The sequence below is a fragment of the Vitis riparia genome, chromosome 18, assembly GCF_004353265.1.
Source record: "Vitis riparia cultivar Riparia Gloire de Montpellier isolate 1030 chromosome 18, EGFV_Vit.rip_1.0, whole genome shotgun sequence".
Taxonomy (NCBI): Eukaryota; Viridiplantae; Streptophyta; class Magnoliopsida; order Vitales; family Vitaceae; genus Vitis; species Vitis riparia.
In genome coordinates this window covers 17,834,433-17,840,297 of record NC_048448.1, presented here as the reverse complement: position 1 = coordinate 17,840,297, position 5,865 = coordinate 17,834,433, and positions in this window count along the sequence as shown.

Sequence of the window (5,865 nt, the reverse complement as noted above, 5' to 3'; positions counted from 1 at the left end):
CCAGAGTCATTTTTCTCATTTATGACCCTGCGTCATTTCTTTTCTATTTAGAGCCTTGAGCTCACTACCTAGAGTTGTTTTTCTAATTTATAACCTAAAGTCATTTCTTCTCCATTTAGAGCCTTGAGCTGAAAACCTGAAGTCATTTTTTATATTTATAACCTAGAGTCGTTTTCTCAGTTATGACCTAGAGTCATTTTGTTTCCATTTTGAGTGCGGAGGTCACGACCTAGAGTCGTTTTTCACATTTATGACAGAGAGTCATCTTTTCCATTTAGGGCCCTGAGCTCATGACCTAGAGTCGTTTTTCTCATATGTGACCCATAGTCATTTCTTTTCCATTTAGAGCCCTCAGCTCATGACCTAGAGTCGTTTTCTTCATTTGTGACCGAAAGTAATTTCTTTTCCATTTAGAGTTTCGAGCTCACGACCCAGAGTCATTTTTCTCATTTATGACCCTGAGTCATTTCTTTTCTATTTAGAGCCTTGAGCTCACTACCTAGAGTTGTTTTTCTAATTTATAACCCAAAGTCATTTCTTCTCCATTTAGAGCCTTGAGCTGAAAACCTAAAGTCATTTTTTATATTTATAACCTAGAGTCGTTTTCTCAGTTATGACCCAGAGTCATTTTGTTTCCATTTTGAGTGCGGAGGTCACGACCTAAAGTCGTTTTTCTCATTTATGACCCATAGTCATTCTTTTTCTAAGCTCACGACCTAGAGCCATTTTTCTCGTTTATGACCCAGACTCATTTCTTTACCATTTATAACCCTAAGCTCACGACCTAGAGGCATTTTTCTCATTTATTATCGAGAGTCATATCTTTTCAATTTAGAACCCTGAGCTCACGACCAAGAGTCGAATTTATCATTTATGACCTAGAGTTATTTGTTTTCCATTTAGAACCCTGAGCCCACAACCTAGAGCCGTTTTTCTCATTTATGACCCAGAGTCATTTCGTTTCCGTTTAGAGCTTGGAGCTCACAGCTCAAAGTCATATTTCTCATCGATCACCTAGAGTCATTTGCTTTCCCTTTAGAGCCCTGAGCAAACTACCAAGAGTCGTTTTTCTCATCTACGACCCAAAGTCATTTCTCTTCCATTTAGAGCCCTGAGCTCACGACTTAATGTCATTTTTTCTAATTTATGACCCATAGTCATTTCGTTTCAATATAGATCATTTATGACTCAGAGTCCTTTCTTTTCCATGCCCTAAGCTCACGACCTAGAGGCGTTTTTGTCATTTATGACCCAAAGTCATTTCTTTTACATTTAGAGCCCTCTGATCATGACACAGAGTCATTTTTCTCATTTATGACCCAAAGTGATTTCTTTTCCATTCAGAGCCCTGATCGCACGACCTAGAGTCATTTTTTCTCATTTATGACCAAGAATAATTTCTTTTTCAGCTCTCGACCTAGAGACGTTTTTCTCATTTATGACATAAAGTAATATTTTCCATTTAGAGCCTTGAGCTCACGACTTAGAGTCGTTTTTCTCATTTATGACCCATAGTCATTTCTTTTCCATTTAGAGCCCTCAGCTCATGTCCTGGAGTGGTTTTTATTATTTGTGACCCAAAGTCATTTCCTTTCCATTTAGAGCCTCGAGCTCATGACCTAGAGTCATTTTTCTCATTTATGACCCAAAGTCATTTTTTTTCCATTTAGAGCCATCAACTCACTATCTTGAGTTGTTTTTTTTCTCATTTATGACCTAGAGTCATTTCTTTTCCATTAAGAGCTCTAAGCTCATGACCTTTATTCATTTATCTCATTTATGACCTTGAGTGATTTCTTTTCCATTTAGAGCCCTGAGCTCATGGCCTAGACTTGTTTTTCACATTTATGACCTCGAGACAATTCTTTTCCATTTAGAGACCTAAGCTCACGACCTAGAGTCATTTTTTTTCATTTACGAACTAGAGTCATTTTTTTCCATTCAGATCCTTGAGCTCACGACCCATAGTCGTTTTTCTAATTTATGACCCAAAGTCATTTCTTCTCCATTTAGAGCGCTGAGCTCAAGACCCTGAGTCGTTTTTCTCATTTATAACCTAGAGTCATTTTTCTCATTTATGACTTATAGTCATTCCTTTTCTGAGCTCACGACCCACATGCATTTTTCTCGTTTTTCACCCCGACTCATTTCTTTACCATTTATAACCCCGAGCTCATGACCGAGAGGCATTTTTCTCATTTATGACCGAGAGTCATTTCTTTTCCATTTAGAACCCTTAGCTCACGACCAAGAGCTTATTTTCTCATTTATGACCTAGAGTCATTTCTTTTCTTTTTAGAGCCTTGAGCTCACAACCTAGAGTTGTTTTTCTCATTTATGACCTAGAGTCATTTGATTTCCATTTAGAGCCCTGACCTCACGACCTTGACTCATTTTTCACATTTATGACCTGGAGTCATTTCTTTTCCATTTAGTGCCATAAGCTCACGACCCAGATTCATTTTTCTCATTTATGAACTAGAGTCATTTATGTTCCATTCAGAACCTTGAGCTCACGACCTAGTGTCATTTTTCTCATTTATGACCCAAAGTCATTTCTTTTTCATTTAGAGTTCGGACCTCATGACCCAAACTCATTTTTCTCTTTTATCACCCAAAGTATTTTGTTTTCCATTTAGAGCCCTCGGCTCACTACCTAGAGTCGTTTTCTCATCTATGGCCCGGAGTCATTTTGTTTCCATTTAAGGCCTTGAGCTCATGACCTAGAGTCATTTCTTTTCCATTCAGAACCTTGAGCTCACGACCCAGACTTATTTTTCTCATTTATGCCCCAAAGTCAATTCGTTTCGATTTAGAGCCCAGAGCTCACAACCTAGAGTCTTTTTCTCATTTATGACCCATAGTCATTTCGTTTCGATATAGATCCCTACGCTCATGACCTAGAGTCGATTTTCTCATTTCTAACCCAGAGTCCTTTCTTTTCCATGCCCTAAGCTCACGACCTAGGGGTTTTTTTCTCAGTTATGGCATATAGTAATTTCTTTTACATTTAGAGCCCTCATAGTCATTTTTCTCATTTATAACCCAAATTCATTTCTTTTCCATTTAGAGCCTCGAGCTCATGACCTAGAGTCGTTTTTCTCATTTATGAAATAAAGTATGTTCTTTTCCATTTAAAACCTTGAGCTCACGACCCATAGTCGTTTTTCTCTTTTATGACCTACAGTCATTTGGTTTCCATTTAGAGCCTTCAGCACACGGCCTAGAATCATTTTTCACATTTATGACCTAGAGTCATTTTTCTCATTCATGAACTATAGCCATTTATGCTCCATTCAGAACCTTGAGCTCATGACCTAGAGTCGTTTTTCTCATTTATGACCCAAAGTCATTTCATTTCCATTTAGAGCCCTCAACTCACTACCCAAAGTCATTTTTCTCATCTATGGCCCAGAGTCATTTTTCTCATTTGTGACACAAAGTCATCTTTTCCATTTAGAGCCCTCAGCTCACGACCTAGAGTCGTTTTTCTCATTTATGACCCATAGTCATTTCTTTTCCATTTAGAGCCCTCAGCTCATGACCTAGAGTCATTTTTCTCATTTGTGACCCAAAGTCACTTATTTTCCATTTAGAGCCTCCAGCTCCGAACCTAGAGTCATTTTTCTAATTTATGACCCAAAGTCATTTCTTCTCAATTTAGAGCCCTTAGCTCACGACCCAAAGTCGTTTTTCTCATTTATGACCCAAAGTCATTTCGTTTCCATTTTGATCCCGGAGCTTACGACCTAGAATCGTTTTTCTCAGTTATGACCCATAGTCATTCCTTTTCTGAGCTCATGACCTAGTATCGTTTTTCTCGATTATGACCTAGAGTCATTTCATTTCCATTCAGAGCCCTGAGCTCACTACCCAGAGTCATTTTTTTTCATTTAGGACCCAAAGTCATTTCTTTTCCATTTAGAGTTCTAAGCTCATGACTTATTTTTTTTTCTCATTTATGACATGTAGTCATTTCTGTTCCATTTAGAGCCCTGAGCTCACGACCTAGAGTTGTTTTTCACATTTATGACCTAGAGTCATTTCTTTTCCATTTAGAGCCCTAAGCTCACGACCTAAAGTCATTTTTCTCATTTATAAACTAAAGTAATTTCTTTTCCATTTAAAACCTTGAGCTCATGACCTAGAGTTGTTTTTCTCTTTTATGACCTAGAGTCATTTCATTTCCATTTAGAGCCTTGAGCTCACGACCTAGAGTTATTTTTCTCATTTATCACCCATGGTCATTTGTTTTCCATTTAGAGCCCTTAGCTCACTACCAAGAGTTACCTTTCTCATCTATGGCCCAGAGTAATTTCTTTTCCATTTAGAGCTCTAAGCTTAATACCTAGAGTTTTTCTTTTTTTCATGACCCTGAGTCATTTTGTTTCCATTTAAAGCCTTGATCTCACAACCTAAAGTCAATTTTCTCATTTATGACCTAAAGCCCTTTTTTTTTTTCCTATTTAAAGCCTTAAGCTCATGACCCAGAGGCGTTTTTGTCATTTATGACCTATAGTCATTTCTTTTCATTTTAGACCCATGAGCTGACGCCCCATATTCATTTTTCTCATTTATGACCTAGAGTCATTTCTTTTCCATTTTGAGCCCTAAGCTCACGAGCCAAAGTCGTTTTTCTCATTTATAATGCAGAGTCATTTCTTTTCCATTTAGAGTTGTGAGCTCACTAGAGGCGTTTTTCTTAGTTATGACCCAAAGTTATTTCTTTTCCATTTAGAGCCTTAAGCTCACGACTCAGAGTCATTTTTCTCATTTATGACCCAAAGTAATTTCTTTTCTAGTTAGAGCCCCAAGCTCACTACCAAGAGTTGTTTTTCTCATTTATGAGCTAGAGTCATTTCTTTTCCATTTAGGGCCCTGAGCTCACCACCCAGAGTCGTTTTTCACATTTATGACCTAGAGTAATTTCTTTTCCATTTAGAGCCCTAAGCTTACAACCCAGAGTCGTTTTGCTCATTTATGAACTAGAGCTATTTCTTTTCCATTTAGAACCCTGAGCTCATGACCTAGAGTCATTTTTCTCATTTATGACCGAGAGTCATTTCATTTTGATTTAGAGTCCGGAGCTCATGACCCAGAGTCATTTTTCTCATTTATCATCCAAAGTGATTTGTTTACCATTTAGAGTCCTCAACTCATTACCAAGAGTTGTTTTTCTCATCTATGGCCCAAAGTCATTTTCTTTCTATTTAGAACCCTAACCTCACAACCTAGATTCATTTCGTTTCGATTTAGAGCCCTGATCTCACGACCTCGAGTCGATTTTCTCATTTATGATCGGGAGTCCTTTCTTTCCCATTTAGAGCCCTAAGCTCACGACCCAAAGGCGTTTTTCTCATTTATGACTCAAAGTCATTTCTTTTCCATTTAGAGCCTTGAGCTCACGAGCCAAAGTTGTTTTTCCCATTTATGACCCAGAGTAATTTCTTTTCCATATAAAACCCTAGGCTGACGATCGAGAGTCGTTTTTCTCATTTATGACCTAGAGTCATTTCTTTTTCTTTTAAAACCCTAAGCTCATGACCCAGATTCATTTTTCTCATTTATGACCCAGAGTCATTTCTTTTCCATTTTAAACCTTGAGCTCATGAGGCAGAGTCATTTTTCTCATTTATAATGCAAAGTCATTTCTTTTCCATTTGGAGCCGTGAGCTCACGACCCATAGGTTTTTTTCTCAGTTATGACCCAAAGTCATTTCTTTTATTTGTAAAGCCTTGAGCTCACGATCTAGAGTCATTTTTCTTATTTGTGATGCAAAGTCATTTCTTTTCCATTTAGAGCCCTGAGCTCACTACCCATAGTCATTTTTCTCATTTATGACCTAAACTCATTTCTTTTCCATT